We start from the raw sequence: 17,789 nt of genomic DNA, 5'->3' as shown, positions 1-17,789 counted from the left end.
CTTTGAAATTTACACATAAAGCAGAGTTAAAATCGTATTTTACACTGTATGTCCAACCTTTGAATGAATCCCTTTGGAACAAAGAGGCCCAGCTGGTGCACAGAGGTATAAATTTATAACGCTCCATATTAGCAGTAGTGGATTTCTTCGTATATGTATATATCACCTAAGCATAAATACATTTTTGGAATATTTGTGCATACAACACAAATGCTGTGTATTGGTGAATACATATTTTTAAGAATCATAATTTATAATATAGAGATTAAGGCTCTGTGATTCTTTAAACTATCCCCCCACCCCTTTTGATAGTAGCTGAAATAAAGAAAATGGCTTACAGATTTAGCTGTGTATATAGTTTGAAAGTAACAACTGAAAAATGATGTTCATAATCTGAATTGCAATGAAACCAATTATCTGTACTGTGGTGTTTCACTTGGGAATACTCCTAAAGGTTTAGTATTTCTTAAAAGAAATTAAAAACAGCTGTAAAAATACCATAAAACAAAAATAGCAGCTGCAAAAGAGATTAACATTCCTAAATTTCATTTGAACCTGATATGTTATTTTTCCAACAGCACTATATATATATATATATATATATATATATATATATATATATTTATTTCTGATTTTTAAAATCTATTCTTTATGAAACTGTATCTTTTTAAGAAGAAAAAAAAAGACTGAATACATTTTTTATTTTACCAGTCTTCAATATTACATGAGAATTTCATGAACATTTTTCTCTTCAAGATTTTTTGTGTTACATTTTCTCCTTTAGTTATTATCAAGGATAAACTACCATTGTTGAATATAAAAGAATTATTTAAATATCACTGATTAAGAATTAAAGATCTACATAATAAACAATTTATAGCAGTCCCTGCACCTCTGCTACTTACAGCTGTCAAATGGCTTTCAAACTGAGTCCTATTCACCCAGTGCCTGTTTAAAAATTTTATATAGCGTCTGTTTTCCAATTAAGCAACCAGTCATAGATGAAACCTTTCCTAATCTTTTTCATATATATAATAAAACTGAAAGTAATTTATAAAACAGAACTAGAGGTGGTGACAGTATGAAAGAGTTTGTTCTGCAGCATTGGTCAAAACATATGGCAGCCACTTTTTTAGACCTCTGCCAGATGGTGGACCCTAATCGATATTGTCTGTTGTGCCATATGCTAATTCTCTGTGAAAAGTGTTTAAAAAAATTAATGACTTATTTCCTTGTTGAGCAGCTAATATGAAAACTACAGTCTAGAAAAGTCTGTTTGCCTCAAAGTTTTTAAAACAACAACATAGGTGCACAACTGGTAAAAGTAGATTCAGTGGCTTTGGGAATAGTGATTTTTATTTGTTAAGGTGTGTCTGATATCAGATGACTCCAAATGAGCACACATTTAAAATCATGTATTTTTCTCTTGCTCACTTGAGTGTTTTTCTTATTTTGTTTTTAACTGACAACGTTTGGCTTTGTGAATGGCTATAATTTTGAACAGCAAAAATATCCAGAATAAAATTTCAAATAATCACAGAACCATCATTATATAAAAAAGAACACAGCTCCTACTTTCACATCTTAATACAGCAGGTTTATGAGACACTGAATTTAATAAGATGTAACTACTCATACATGAACATGTTACACATATTCCTCATACTTTCCATATTAAAATATTGTTTTATCTGAACATACTGCATTTAATAATTTTTACTAAATATTACACAAAGGGAAGTTTACAAAGTTATTTTAATAGAGCATTTTTATTTTGATAATCATGACTTCCCCCTTTATCTATTGAATAAAAAGATATGATTTTTTTTTTTTTTAGAGAGATACTGTTTGACAGAATAACCCAATGATACCAGATCATTAACTTATATAAACCTGGGGTGTTAAACACACCTGGGGGTCTGGGTCAGTTCCAGACTGCAGAGCTTCTCACGGGGCAGATCCATCCAGAGTGCCTGGCAGCAGCAACGCGTCCAACAGCAGTGGGTCAGGAGGCAGTGAGGGTTCAGGGGCAGGGATCTGTCAGCAGCAGGAAGGGTCCAATGGCATCAGTGAGCCCAGGAAAGGGTCTGGGGCGATGGTGCTGAGCCAAGCTCACCCACAATTCCTATGGCCAGCAGGGACAAAAGGTGCTGAATTCTGTGGCAGGCCATGCTCCACAACTTCCATCAATTTAGCAGTAGCCCAGCGAGCCAGACAGAGCTGCTTTGCCAACCATATCCAGTCTGTTGGCTATACGTTTGACACTCCTAGTATAAACTACTTTATTACAATTACATGTTATATTTAATTTGATGAATATGTTAGTAATACTGGTGCCTTAATAGATATAATTTTAAAAAACCCGAGGTTTGAACTATATAAATCCTTAAACATTTCAGACTACTTTACTACCATTATTCTTTTGTTATACTTATTATTTGTGACACAGGCTCAGATTGTGAACTAAAATAAGATGTGTGCATAACAGAAGTCAAATGAAAGGAACTGGTCCCTAGAGAAATATCAGTCCTTTTGTAGAACCTAGCTTTAATGTAGCCGTTTTACACAGTATTTAACATATTCACAACTTATAACATATGAAATAGGTGGATGCTGAAACAAAATATCAACCAGATCTATTCTCTTCAGCAAGTTTATTTTATGACTACTTTCTTTTGAAATAAAATAGGAATATGGTAATGTGCACACAGACTAAATAGGCTGTGTTTTCATGAGCAGAAATCCCACACAAGTACAAGAGAGAAAAGCTGTATTTTTTCCAATATAATCCAGCAAGGGCAAATGACAACCTTACCTGATGCCTGATATCTTTTATAGTACAGCTGTGACATATTTTATGCATCACAAAGAATGATCAAAGATGTCTCTGGAGTCTTTATGTCATGGAATGGGGCCCCACGTCCCACATATGCCTTTACACCAGTCAGTGATACACCTCAAAACTAAGTAAAGTATCTTTTTTTCAGACTGGTGATTATTTTGGAATCACAATGTTTTGGGGGGATTGTTTATTTATTTTTATTTCTGAATTTTTCACAATTCTGTGTTTCATTTATGAAGTGATCATGAAACAATAGACATTTTTTAAATAAGCAAAACACACATATTTGAGAATAAAAATATTCTATGATACAGTGTAATAATGTAAAATTTACCCTGTGATTATATATTGGAGAACAAAAATAACTATAGTGTGTTAAAATAAGTTTTGAGGGGTCTGTTTTTCTTTTAAATATTTTTAATAGGATTAGTATTCATATTTTTATGCATTCCATATCTTAAAATTTTGATTTTGATACATTATCACCATCATCACTGGGTTAATTTAGTAACTGTATCTTATATACAACTAAATTACTGCAATACCTTAGCACAACTGTAAGACTGTACAAGCACATTTCTAGGGCCTGTTACATTATTATTACTATGGATACTGTAGATTATGCTCTTTGCTCAATACCTGATAAATAGATATAACTGGAGAGAAACATGGGTCTCAATCTGAAGCTCAGTGTGCTTTAAACGGAAGGATATCATTGATTTATCCCAGGATAAGACTGATTTGAATACTTCTTGCTGGGCATTACATTGATCCAGCTGTGCTTTGGAGGCAAGTCACCAAGAGAGCTAATTGTGTTATCGGTAGGAACCTCTGACTGCTAGACTGTAACCATTCCTGCTGCTGCATATTTTTAGAAGCATGATATTCATACTTTTACTGAAACATACATCAGACTAGCTTTCCATGTATGCTAGAGCTGTACTTCAGGATGGATACGTTCGGGTCAAGAAGTTGTACCCAAAGAAAATGAGACATATACTTTAAGGGAATAAGGGAAAAAGGGGAAAGGTCAATCCATTCTGTTCCTAATTTGATGGAAAAGAGGAACCCAGCAACCTGGAAATGCCCTTTACAAAAAGATAGGAAATAGTCAAGAAGTATTACATTCCTACTGCTAGGTGGGCAAGCAGTTATATCCCCCGGAATATGGAATACAGATGATTCTAACTACTCAGGATATGCACATGCCACATTTTTGGATGAAGAAGAGCCAAAACATCCCTGCCACCCTCCATACTTATGCTACTAGCCAGAACAATGAGAAAAATCATAGAATAATGGGAAATTAGGGTTGGAAGGGACCTCAGGAGGTCATCTAGTCAAGCTCCCTGCTCATACAAGGAATGTCCCCAACTAGATCATGCCAGCCAAGGCTTTGTCTAGCCAGGTCTTAAAAACCTCCAAGGATGGAGATTCCACCACTTCTCTGGGTAACCTATTCCAGTACTTTACTACCCTCCTACTGAGAAAGTTCTTCCTAAATTTCCCTTGCTGCAAATTGAAACCATTTCTCCTTTTTAAGTGACCTGTCACCACTGAGAACAGTCTAACTCCATCTGCTTTGGAATGACCCTTCAGGTAGTTGAAGGCTGCTATTAAATCCCTTCTCAGTCTTCTCTTCTCCGATTAAGAGATATTGTTAGGTATTATTCAGTAAAATATTAGGTAGATTGGCTGAAAAGATACACTGCCCTCATGCAGGTTGTAACTCTATGGTATCTGAATTAATATTGGGGGAGATTGGGGGAGGCCCCAGTTTTATAACAAAGAGCCACTTTTAGATGCTGCCTGTGCTACTGTAACACAGAGTTCATGGTGGTAGCTCCAGCCTTGGAGCTCTCCAATAGGCATACTTCATCTGAAGATCTGAAGATCCAATCCCTTTGCCTTGCCACCTTCAGGTCTATGATTTGAGTCACATGGGTCCTTAAATTTGCTACAGGTGGAGGAGGTATGTGCTTCCCTCTCAGACAGCAATGCTTTAGCCCATTGGCGATGTGTAGGGTGTGCATGTGGGTGCATGTGCACCCCTTGAGATTGGCAGTGTACCCCCTGACAGAAGCACTGCCGATGCTGCTGGCGGCACCTGTGGATGGTTGCTGATCACTGCTGGCTACTGCCAACATTGCCAGCAGCATCTGTGGGTGGTCACCAGCCACTGGACAGTTCTCATTACTGCTCCCCACATACCCCTCAGCGCCGACACCATCGCAGCCACCTGTGGGAGCTCCCTGCTTGCTGCTGCCATGCCCCCTCCGCTGCTACCACCACTGCTGCTGCCACCTGCGGGCAGTCACTGTGCCCCCCCAGCCTCTGGAGGCATGCGTCATTCATACTTTAGTTACCATCCAACTACCTTTGCAGATTTGAAATTTCTCAGTTCCTATCTGAAGCAGGGGTCCAAGCCATCCTAATGTCATCCTGTTCTGGCTCCTGTCCACATTCCTTAGGCACAACATTCTTTTTTCTTAATCAGCAATCACATTGTGAATACATATTTTTTAAATGACAAGTACTATGAACTTTAATTTGTTTTATTTTAGCCATCTGCGAGAAACTAAAGAAGCTTTGACTAGAAAGTTTCAGAAAATGAAAGCAGAATTAAGAGGAAAAATAGAAAATAAATGACTGAAGGTAAATGGAGCATGAAAGAAATTATAAGATCTTTTCTGATTGTATTTTTTTCATTAATCCCCTTTAAAATTTTATTTGACGACAATGCCTTTGTTCCTGTTATTGTAATTCAATGTAATTTTTGTAAATGGGGCTGGTGGTATGAGAACTATGAGGCCCCTTTGCTTATTGGGAAGGAAAGAGCCACACACTTTTCTAGAGTGGAAGAAGGAACAAAGAACCCAAGTCTGGAGATCCTTTCCTTCTCTTAACACAGGAAACAGAGAGGAAGTGAGAAATGGCTTCCCCTGTCCTACAAAGAGTACAGCCCCTCTTCCAGTAGCTCAGAGAATAGAAATCCTTCCTTCTTCAATCTGGCCTTAAACTTTGCACAAACCCACTGAAGTCCATGGAAAGATTCCCATGGCTTTCATTGGATCTTGGACCAGGTGTTTAGGTACTAGTTGAGAGAAGGGAAACAATGGTAATTTATGCACACAGAGAATACTGAAAACATCATAATGGAGAAAGGGGAATTTAGAAAATGTGAGCAGAACATTATCTGTATAGTAGAAGAATATGTTGGACAAGTGTCAGTTAACATTATGCTAGCCACATGCCTACTTCTAGGCCACTAAGATGACTTGTAACTGAGATGCTGCAAGAAACTTAACTGGGTTGCTGCACCTTTGCAATGGGGTGAAATTGCCCTGCGTACCTTGGATTTTGAGAGGTACGTGGAACCCAGCTGAGAAGGGGCTGCAGCAGAGATGGCGTCTCTGGCTTCATTACATGACACAGGTAGGCATGCCACTTCTCCTTTAGCTACTTCTCACTTCTATTAGTTTTTCTTAAATATGGTGTGCCACAAAATTTTGAAATGATGTGGAGTGGTGTCTTGAGTCTCAAAAAGGCTGAGAACCACAGTTCTAGGCAAACACACGTTCTAGATTACATTTATTTTGCTATCTGGAAGTAAAATGGAGAATCTGAGTTGATTCTTCCCCTGGAATGGATATAAAACCTCTGATCTATGTACAGAGTGCATATGGAAGCACTGAGTACTTGTTTCGGGCTCAGCTGTCCTTCCAGGTACTCATTAGTGAATCAGGCTGTGAGTTTGACTGCTGAAGTGACAATAATATCTCCAACTCTCCAGGAGAGTTTAGGATAATATAAACAAGTTCTATGACTTTAAATGGTTTCTTTGTTATCATTTAACATAATTTTACTTGGTATTCCTGCATATACTTACATTTTGGGTCTGTCAATGATTTAAATGTTTGATGTCACTCATCCAAGCCTATGTCATGTCTTTTCCCTGCCTCTTTTGATAGGTTTACTAGTTCTGGGTACTCTTGGTTTTCTTTCATCCATTTGGTGCAGAATCCTTTGTAAACTAAAGGCAGTGAAGGGCATCTCAGCTGAATATCTTGGAAAATGCCATACAATAGTATGATTGTATTGAGTAACAACCCCCCAACAATAAAAACTTAAGCACTAGAAATAAAGTTAACTTATTGACAGTTTACTTAAGGAAATCTGAAAATTGAAATGTATACCACAGTATCAGTATTACTTGTATTGAGTATTGACACTGCTATTACAATCAATTTAGTCTCCTTTTGTGATTCCATTGTAACACATAAAAATATATCTTCTTTCCTTTGGCTAAAGCCAGGCAGTGAGGAGCCATTCCATCAATGAACTGTCAGAATTTCTTGTTTTTTAAGCTGGTAAAGAAGAAATTCAAGAGTAACTGTGGTTCTTTTATTTTCAAATTTGTTCATAAAGCAGTCATAAAAATGTAGCTTTACATTACATGATATGATGCAAGAAATCAATATGCTCTGTTCAATTTAGAAAACTGAAGTTGTGGAGAGGTTGTTTTTTTTAAATTGTATTTCATTTTTGTATTTCGTATCACTATCTTTCCTCTATCTAGCACAGGGGTGGGCAAAATGCGGCCCAGGGGCTGGATGTGGCCTGCCAGGCCATTGTATATGGCCCGCGGGGCCCCTAAAAAATTTGGAAAATTAACATTTATCAGCCCTCAGCTGCCTGTCATGCAGCCCTTGATGGCTTGCTGAAACTCAGTAAGCAGCCCTCTGCCCAAAATAATTGACTGCCCCTGGTCTAGCAGCTTTCAAGGGCCTGAAAGCTGTGATGATGAATTAGTCTTGGTTTGCCACACATTTATCCACACCCTTGGTAGATAACAGGCCACTAATTGTGTGTAAATTGTGAAGATGTTCTGGTCTGACTAGACTACCCACTAGACAATGGAGCATCAAACTGAATATTAGTGACCTGAAACAGTTTTACCAAAGTGCGTAATGTCACATTTTAAAATAATAAATGTGTTTAAAAATGCAGTGTCTTGATGTGTAATACTGTCTCAATTAATGGAGAATCCTAGAACGCACTGACTTTAAAAAAAGAAAGAAATATACAAAGAAGATTTTGTATAGCAAATACATTTACCATGACTTCTACTTTTTATTAGTATAGGATCTGTATTTCAACTTGGAAACATTCTCATAGAAACTGAGCAATCTGGCTCACTGGATATGGCATAGTAATGTACTAGCTTGTGTGTATGAGGTCTTATTATAGAGATGTCAGTTTTAGTTTGAAACATAAACATATTTTTATTTATACATTAGTGCTTATAGTGATCAATGACAGTGTGTGTAGTATATTAGAATTTGGTTTTGATCAGTAGAAAGCAATTATTCATAAAACTCAAAACAGAAGGCAAAGTTGTGAAAGAAAGAAGAAGAATTATGGCTTTCTTACAGGGAAGGTAATTTTAATATAGACGAGATTGGTCCAAGTCCTGCAGTTTGGATTGATAGATTATCTAGCAGAACTATCATTTCAATAATCTCAATGACAGTACAGCAGTGGATACTTGGTACAATATTATAAATTAAATTTACTGCAAATGTCATTGCAGAGAATATGGAAAGAAATCCGTCATTTGTGTTTGTAGAAGTTAAGATAGGAAAAATTTAAGATTCCTTGACAAAACATAACAAAAATGATCTATATGATATGGCTATATACCAGTTGTCTAAAATGTTCCTTTCCTCATTACTTTCTTCATTAGTGTACTTGAATTACAACAAGGTTTATTTCCCTGGCAAGAAATGATGTTCTATGTGAAGACAGACATGTTATCCTACAAAAAGGTATCTAAAGTAGGGAATACCAAACCTATGGGTTTGAGAAATCTTCACCCTTTCAGAATGCAGGCATGTTTCTGTCCAATAACATGCTATTCTTGTAAAACCATAATACCTAAATTATGGATCACTAATTAGCACTCACCTGCACATAGGGCCATATACTTACGTAATAGTTAGGACGGAGATATGTCTGGTGATGAAAGAATACTGGGAATTCCTAGTGAGGTGGAGAAGCAATGAAAAAAAGTATTATTCTTTACACTTGTTTGGTAGTCCCATTTTATTTATTTATATTGGAGTATACATGAGGAACCTATTCATTTTAAACAAAATTAAAAATTAGTTAAATTTTTTACTTTCAATACTTGTGAGAATTATTAAATCAACCACTACAGATCTGGTATGTCATCTCCCCAGAGATGAACCTTAGTAGCTTTGGTAAGGGTACAGAATTTGGACCAGTAGCTGTAAAACAGAATTTCAAAAAATGTAGTTTATTTGTTCTGTTTCAATCTTTTTCAAATAAACAGAAATTCAATCTGTACTGCAGCTTAACCCTCTGGTTGCTGTACATGCATCCTCCTAAGACATTCAGTTGGCTAGCAGAATGGAAAATACAGACATTCTAATTAATGTGAAGTGTGACATTTAAAAAATTATAATTTAAGTGAAATCCTGAATTGCTTTAACTTATATTTTATATAAAGTGTGGGCCACTGGACAGGGCACCAAGCTGGGGCTCAGAAGACCTGGGTTCTTACATCCAGTGCAGCTCTTGGCTTGCTCCTTGACCTTAGACAAATCACATTGTGCCTTTTAGTGTCCCCACCTCAAAACTAGTAATAATAATACCCTCCCTTATAGAGTGCTTTGAAGTCTGCGGATGAAAGCACTTTACAAAATCTAAGCAGTCTTCATTATAAGTAGCAGTAGCACTGTACTTTAACTAGTTTTAAATATGAAGAAATGATTGCAGATAAAATATTACAGTTCAGGAAGAATAGTCATCTACCTGATTTTTGTGTTAGTTGTAGTTTGAATAAAAGATCCTGCTAGTAAAAGACATGCAAATTGGACACATTTGCCTCCCTTTCAAAACAAAAAGACAAAACAGCGTATTTTCCTGTTTTCTGGTCTATTCCAATCCTTTGCTTCTCCTCTTCTGTATTGATTCATCTTCACTTTTCTGAGATTCATCATTTAAATGTCACACTACTTACTTTCTTTCCTTGGACTTCCCAGCCTGTTAACTCAGACTACTGGAGGAATCCCACCCCATTGAAACTAAACCCTGCAAGGTATCTCCACTGGGGGTGAGGACTTGCAGAAGAGATAGATACAGCAAGGTAACTCATATGCAAGGAAGTCATTTTTTCCAAACTCTTCCCATTTTCAAGTTCCTCTAGAGCTAATGTGGGTGAATTAAAAGTACTAACCAATGGAACACAGGGGGCACATCTACACATGCAAAAGATCCAGGTGCAGTTTCCTCTCAAGTAAACCATGTTACCAGATTGCCCATCCCTTTGGGGTATGCTTATTTATTAGAGTTACATTTCCAAGGTCACTGTAATTCTATCAATGTGCTGCTTGTGTCACTCGTGTTTCTATATGGAGCTGTATCTATCTCTTCTGCAAGTCCTCACCCCCAATGGAGATACCTTGCAGGGTTTAGTTTCAATGGGGCGGGATTCCTCCAGCTACTGAATCGATCAAACACATGCAGGTTAACAGAGCACATCTGAGTCAAGCCAGGTTACTCACCATTTCCAGGCTGATACCCTCATGCACCCCAATCTCAGCACAGGAATAGAGTACTTCTGAGCTGGCTGGGTCAGACAGCATTTAGAGGCTGACCCCCTCATACGCCACAGCTCAGCACAGCAGAACAATCAATAAAACAGTCAGACACATGCACACAAGTTAATAGGGTAGCTCTGAGTGGGCAGGGTTACTTAGCACTTCCAAGCTGACACCCTCATGGGCCCAGCTCATCACACCCCTTATTTCAGTAGAACAATAATAAATGCAGTTAGACACACACACACTCACAGGGTATGTCTGATAAGGCTGGGTCTGATCAGCACTTTCAGCTGATACTCTCATGTGCCTCAAAACTCAGCATGTTCCAATCTCTTGTCATATGTGTCCTAGTAGTAACTCCCTTGATGAGCAGACTCCACAGGATCTTTGCGTTTTATAGGGGTCTTTGGCTTAAGTAAAAGAAGCATTGCTACAGAGCAGGTGGGGAGGTAGAGGAGGAAGAGTAAACGAGGTTCATAGAGAGGGTATAGCAACCAGCTTGACTATAAAAATTATTTTATTGTCAGGTATATGAAACTGATGATGATAGTAATAGCCACACAAGGAAACACAAACAAAAGTTACAATATTACACAGTTTCAGTTAGCTATTTGGGGAAGTCTAGCTCAAGTTTGATCAGCAGAAGTCAGGTTTAGAAAGCTGTGCCTGGAGTGGGAGAGGGAGGGAGAGATTAAATCAATTCTGAGGCTTAGAAAGTGGGCTTGCTCAAATTTGATCAGAAAAAAATCAGGTTTAGAAAGCTGTGCCTAGAGTAAGAGAGAGGAGGAGAGAGGGATTGAACCAAATCTGAGGTTTAAAAAGTAGGCTCAAACAAAAGAGGGATAGAGAGAGAGAGAGGTAGAGAGAGAGTGAGTTGGGGTCTTACCACTCCAAGGTTCCCAGGTGTTTGTTGAGAGGCAGAGCCCCCAGCACTCTCATTGAAGGCATTCCAGGCAGAAAAGGAGTGGAACTGGTGCAGCTTTTGGATCCAAGCACCAGGACTGAAACTTGAGCTTTTGTAGGGAACTAACAATGGAGCACTAGGTTTGTTTATGGCTAAACAATGCCTCATATGCTGGACAAGAGGAACTGATCACTCCTGGCTATGGGTGGCATTACTCTGAGGAAGCTCACAGTGCAAAGAGGCAGATTCAGTGTTTTGGGTAACAATAAAGGAGTCATTACCAAAATTGGTCTGATAAATGATGAGCTGGGTGTGTGCAGACCTGTGTTGATTAGTATTTGGAGCAGGGATCCCCCATCATGCAGTGCTCCCCTGCTTCTCTGGTCCCAAAGTTTAGTGCCTTGGAATCTCTGTTCTCCACTGTGAATGCTAATGAAGGTGGCTCCCAGTCTCATCTCCAATGCAAACGGGACTAGGGGAGTTGCCTTAATCCTGTCACCCTTATCAGTAGGGGTTTGTGTGCGTTTCTCACTGCATCTTAATTGCCTTTTGTAAGTCCTTCTTCTGATCAGTTCTGGTTCAGGCAAAGTTGGGGGCAGGAGGAGAGTCCTTCATGAGTCAGACAGGCTGGGTACTGTGCCAGGGTTCCCTAGGAAGAAAGAGCTGACATGTAACAGCTACTTGAGTGTAAATGCTCGCAGACTGTGCCTACACATGCAGGGATGTGGGAGATTTGCTGGTCCTAGCAGCAGACTGCTCCTGCTCCCTGCAGCCCTGCAACTGGCCCCTGCAGCACACAGAGGGAGCTCTAGACTACCCCTGGGTGCTAGTCCAGGGGCCAAGAGATAGCTGTCTTCTGGCAGGGGCTGGGACATTGTTCCCTGGCTCCGGGAGCTGCCTGCTGCCAGGGCACACTCCACCACCAGAGTCCAGGCAGGGACAATGGGGTTCAGGCTGGGAGATAAGGCTTTCCCAGTACCAGCCCTGCAGAGCAGAGGCCGGGAGCTCCCTGCTGTCAGGCCAGGGATACATTGTCACCACCCAGGCTCCAGTGGTGGAGCCGGCCCTGGCAGCAGGCAGCTCCTGGGAGCAGGGAGCAGTCTCCCATCCCCTGCTGCCTGGCTGACTAGGAGCACATTTGCTCCCAGTCAGGTGTCTACACATTTACTACAGCGCAGTTACTAATCATGAGTAAATTTACTACTTGCTCACTACTCACAGGTAGCAAATTTACTCATGATTAGAGCTGATTACTTCACAGTAGGCATCTGCATGTATAGATGCAGATGCTTACTGTGCAGTAATTTGCTCTACTGCACAATAAAGCACCTTGTATAGATATGCCCAGTTTTATGCAATCGCTCAGTCTCCTGCATGGCAGATTTACCCCAGCTCAGAAAAGGGTGTCACAACTGTAAAATATGCATATATTCTAGTGTGGCGCTGCAATAATCTACTGGGCAGAAAACAATAGTCCTCTTTCATTTAACCGTGAGTAAATTTAGAAATTTAGTAGATAATGATTCATAAACTGTCATTTATGTCATCAATATCCATTGATGAATGTTAATCTTTTTGAGAGAATTTTGGCTGATTTGGACTACAACACTAAGAACATTTTCCATGTCGTTACTTGCTTTGTCTCTGACAGAGCCTAAAACATGTTTCTTCTTTCCTTTACAGCCATCATTTTTTGGTCAAGGAGGAATTGATGGGAATCCCTTATCACCAAAGGAAACAGTCTAATTTTCTTTGGCCAAAAGGCTAAGGACATATAAGGTGGTGTCTAGGAAAAATTGCAATCCAACAGGTATATGGAGAGGTCTTGAATGGTCAAAACAGCCAGCCAGCCTTCATGCATAAAGAAGAACCATCTCAAACGAAGATTTAATGTAGTCGCACACTACCCCTTGCAGGAGGCAAAATCCTAGATCCCCATTCCAGAGATACAGACAATTACTGTTACTACAATGCTTCTCACTTTTTATTGGAAGTTATCCCTACTGCCAATCATAGCTTTGGCAAATACAGTGCAGAAGTGTTGCATTGATAATACGGTAAGATTTCATCATCATAAGCTATAATGTAGGTGACTGACAGGAAATGCATGAGTCAGACTACTTAGCACTTGGTGAATCAATAAGAGAAAAAAAATGGACAAAGGTACTTTGAGAGATGTCATCAGAGAGAACAGTGGCTTTGAGGGGTCCAGCCTGGATGTTAAGAAAACTGAGGGTACAGAGTTTTCAGACCCTATTAAGTCAAGGCTAACTCCAAGGTCTGCACAGCTAGGAGCTGCCTCCGGATGGCTGGGAGCTGCTGGCACAGCTCCCCTCCCTCCTGCCCCCTGGAGCTCTGAGCTAACCCCAAGCTCTGCACAGCTCAGTGCTGCCCCCAGAGCCCGCAACATCTTTCCCCCACCCCCTGGAGCTTGGGGCTTACTCAGGCAGGAGTTGTGGCCCCCTGCTACCTGGGCTGACTGACAGCAATTTGCTTCCAGTCTGCATCTACATGTGTGCTTTGGTGCATGTGTTTAAAATGCTGTTTTCAAGTGTCTGCATCTTTCGGTGATAGAAAATGGCACTTGAAATTAATCTACTGTGCACCAATTGCTGTACACATGTAGATGGTACCACTTTGCTGTTCATTAGATTAGTCTAATGTGCAGTAAAGCACACATGTAAATATGCCCACTGATGTGAAAAGTCTACATTAAAAAAGTATAAAAAACTAGAAACTTTATTAACAAGTGGAAACATCAGCACTTCTGATGCAGTTCATTGTGAAGTGGAGCTGCACAATGTAAGTCTGTGACTTGACTCTTAAACTTTGTTATCAGGTCAGTATAGAAGTCAGAACAAAATATAAAAATATTCCCACAAAATACAGCTGACTAGTAGGATTACCTGGTCTACCCACTAAGGGAAAGAAAAAAACATTTTAGTAGTGGACAAAGGCAAACAAATGCGCCACTCACTGAGGGCAATAAATATAATAGAAATGTGTTAAACTGAGAATGGATTCCTTAATGCATGTAAAAATGATATTTTCTGTTATGAGGGCAATGTAAATACATAAAGATTACTAATTAGCCAAGTCACCTCTTGGCATCTGGACTCAGTGTATGTATTATATGGATATTCTTCATACCACTATAAGCTGTGACTCAAAGGGACCCTTGCAGATGGCATACAGTCACCATGTTATGAGCTCCAAGACAGGCTCTTTCTTCAGCTAAGCCAATAGCAGCTGCAGTAACTTTGCCTCAGAAAAAGTGTAAACATCTTCCTTGCAGCATAGAGCCATATACAGAAGAGACCCTTCATAGCCCACTATAAGACAATAGCCTTTTTGACTGTTAAACATCTGCTGAAATACTATGGGTTCATTGCTGCATAGCTCAATTACAGTCCTGCGGGGTCTGGGGGAGAAAGCTATCCTGGAAGCTCCCAGACACATGGAGCTTAGAGATGGTCCTATGGAACTTAGAATTGGTCCCAAGCTCCTGGGGGCCATGGGGAGCTGTATGGAGCTCGGAGCACTTTAATGCACCTGAATTGAATGTGCAACATATTCAGGGGCATTAATTGCATGTGTAGGCATGCCCAGTATGTGGATACATAAAAATAGCAAAGGATGTTTTTTTCTCTGCATTTTTGTTTGCCATTTTTTTTTAATAAAATATTTTCATTGTAAACTTCTTATTTACTGGAATGTGCCATAACATACCAAGCAAACTAGCTGATTAAAAAAGATAAGTGGTAAACAAACAAAATCATAAAATACATATTGCTTTCCATATAGAATCTACACCATTTTACTTTGAGCATATTACTTATTGTCAGGAATTACTACTACTATTTACTATGTTATTCATATATGGATTAAAAGTTAGACATGCTATCAATGCCTAATTAGACAACTCCTTACGTTTAGTTAGTACATTCTATACCTTAACTATAAGACAAACCTATCTCCTATCTTTTCTTCCATGCTAATGTTATTAAGATCAATATAGTGCTAAAATATATATGCTGCTTAATATTAAGTAATGCTAATTTTATAAGCACTGCAAATTGTTATACACCTTTCAATATCCTCCTAGAATGCAAAATAAAGTGCTGTTTCACCCTGTTTTTAATTTTTTTTTCTGAGTTTTGCAGTGTTCTAGATCTAAGTAACATACAAGCTTGCTGTGAAATGAGTTGATAGAGCATCAGTTTTTAAGAAGCTGATACATGAACCAGCAAAGTTTGGGACCAACTACTCCATATTCTTTTCACTTTGGGGGCTGAAGGGGAAGAGTAAAAATCATAATTTGATCCATCTGCAAAAAGCATTAGGAAGCTGAAAGATTACAATCTGAGAAAAAGCTTCTCATTTTGTAAGAATAATCTGAAAACTTAAATCAGTGTCTAAAAATAAAACAGATCATTTTCACCAGGACCTATCTTTAAAAAGAAGAGTTCCACCTTAAAATAGAATGAATTCTAAATCCCTGAAAAGGTGCAGGATATGTTGTAAAAGAGCAATTGAAATTTTAGACAAATGTATCAGTTAGAGGACTAAATGAAATATTTCTTTGAAATGCTCAGACCAAAGCCTCAAAGATTATTGATTTTTAAAAGACATTTAATTTAGAGTACAAAGTTTGCTTTCATTACTTAGTTAATGTGGGGACTGCGAAATTTAATTAAAGATAGCAGTAAAGGGTCCTAGACCATTTTTTCAAGAATTCTACCCTGCATAAAACAAGGACTCCCAGAACTATATTGTGGTTTGCTCTAACTAATATTTTTGCTATGAAAGAAATTAAGAATGCTGAACTCAAAATCTCTGAACTACATGTTGTACTCATGGTATACATACCAAGTTTAATAAATAGTGGGTGCATCTACACATACTATTAAGGTGATATGATAAACTTCAGCACAGTTTGCACTGTAGAGCTGTCCTGGGCTAGCAGCAGGCTTAGGGGATCAGCCAGTCTCTGGGTGGTAGAGATGGGCAGCGGGGGGCTGGCTGGGGCAGCCCTCACACTTTAGCATCTTTGTGCATCAGCCAGCCCCTGTAACCATCTACACATGTGTTTCAGCACATGTAATTACTCCTCTGTATGATAGTACTGTCCCTGATACTATTATCCTATGGCGGGGGTTAATTTATTGTGTCCTAATACTGGCACATAGGTAGATGGTGACACTTTACTGCAGACCTAATTACTTTACTGCAATAAAGTGTTGATGCACTAATGGGGATGCACCAACACGCCAATGGGGGTGCACTAATGGAGATGCACCAATGCACCAATATGTTGATGCACCAATGGGGATAAGTGGGCATGAATTTCTTTAAAATAGTTTCTTTCAAAATGTTGTCAAGATAAGTTTGTTTTTTTTTCCCCCATGGAAAAGTATGTAAAAAATAGTGTTAATTGGCAATGTAATTGTATTATATACAACAAATAGCTTTCCTAAGTTGTATTATTTACAATAAATAGCTTTCCCAAGTAAATAGTCTTGATAACAAGCTATGCTTGATGGTGAGACAAATTATTTATGTTAGTTAAAATAACATGCAATCTTTTTGAAAAATAAGGAAGATCTAGACAGAAAAATCAATTTGGAAACTACTCACCTATTTAACAGAATAGATTTACTGAATATCTTTCAAAGCAGTTACCAGTGTGGAAACTCGCCTTATCCAGATGGAAATACCAACTGTTTTCTCCTCAAGTTACAGACGTTAGTTACATGCAGATGTTATCAACATCAGCAGAAATGTTCTCTTTTAAATGCATCTAAAATAAATACTTATGCTCAGAACCTATGAATTCCAAAGCTGCCTTTGGGGAGGAGAATTTGTGAACAGGAGTAAAATAATTCCTAAGAGAAAGAGAGCTTGAAGAACTTGTAGGAAGATAGCTCTATGGTGGGGCAATGACACTGCTGGTGTGGGGCAAGAGGGATAGAAATGAACAAAAAATTGTAGGAGAAGAAGGAATGGCAGGAGTTTGGGACTGATCAAGGTGAAAAAAGGGATCATGCACTGGTATAAAATATGAAAAAAGAGAGGCCAAATGAAAAAAAAAGAAAGAAAGAATGCACCTGAAAAAGGTTTAAACCTAAAATATAACACTTCACAGATTTCATTTCATAGACATTAGGGCTGAAAGGGACCTCAGAAGATCATCAAGTCCAGCCCCCTGCCCAAAGGGCAGGAAGTCAGCTGGGGTCATAGGATCCCAGCAAGATAAGCATCCAATTTCCTCTTGAAGGTGTTCAATGTAGGTGCTTGAACCATCTCCGATGGCAGGCTATTCTAGACCTTGGGGGCTCAGACAGTAAAGAAAGTCTTCCTCATGTCCAGCCTGAAATAGTCTTGCAGTAGTTTATAACCATTCAACCTCGTCATC

At 38.8% G+C, this 17,789-nt stretch overlaps 1 long non-coding RNA gene across 1 annotated transcript; it reads right to left on the bottom strand.

The window, feature by feature from the left end:
• Window positions 1-544: 544 nt before the first annotated feature.
• LOC132249296 (uncharacterized) lies at window positions 545-17,071 on the bottom strand. The gene is made up of 3 exons (XR_009460704.1): window positions 17,012-17,071; window positions 11,357-12,023; window positions 545-8,884 (listed from the first exon to the last, which is right to left on the bottom strand). It is a non-coding gene; the product is annotated as an uncharacterized LOC132249296 (long non-coding RNA).
• Window positions 17,072-17,789: the final 718 nt, after the last annotated feature.

Source organism: Alligator mississippiensis, chromosome 3 (genome assembly GCF_030867095.1).
Source record: "Alligator mississippiensis isolate rAllMis1 chromosome 3, rAllMis1, whole genome shotgun sequence".
Classification (NCBI taxonomy): domain Eukaryota; kingdom Metazoa; phylum Chordata; order Crocodylia; family Alligatoridae; genus Alligator; species Alligator mississippiensis.
This window is presented reverse-complemented; position numbering and strand designations above follow the sequence as displayed.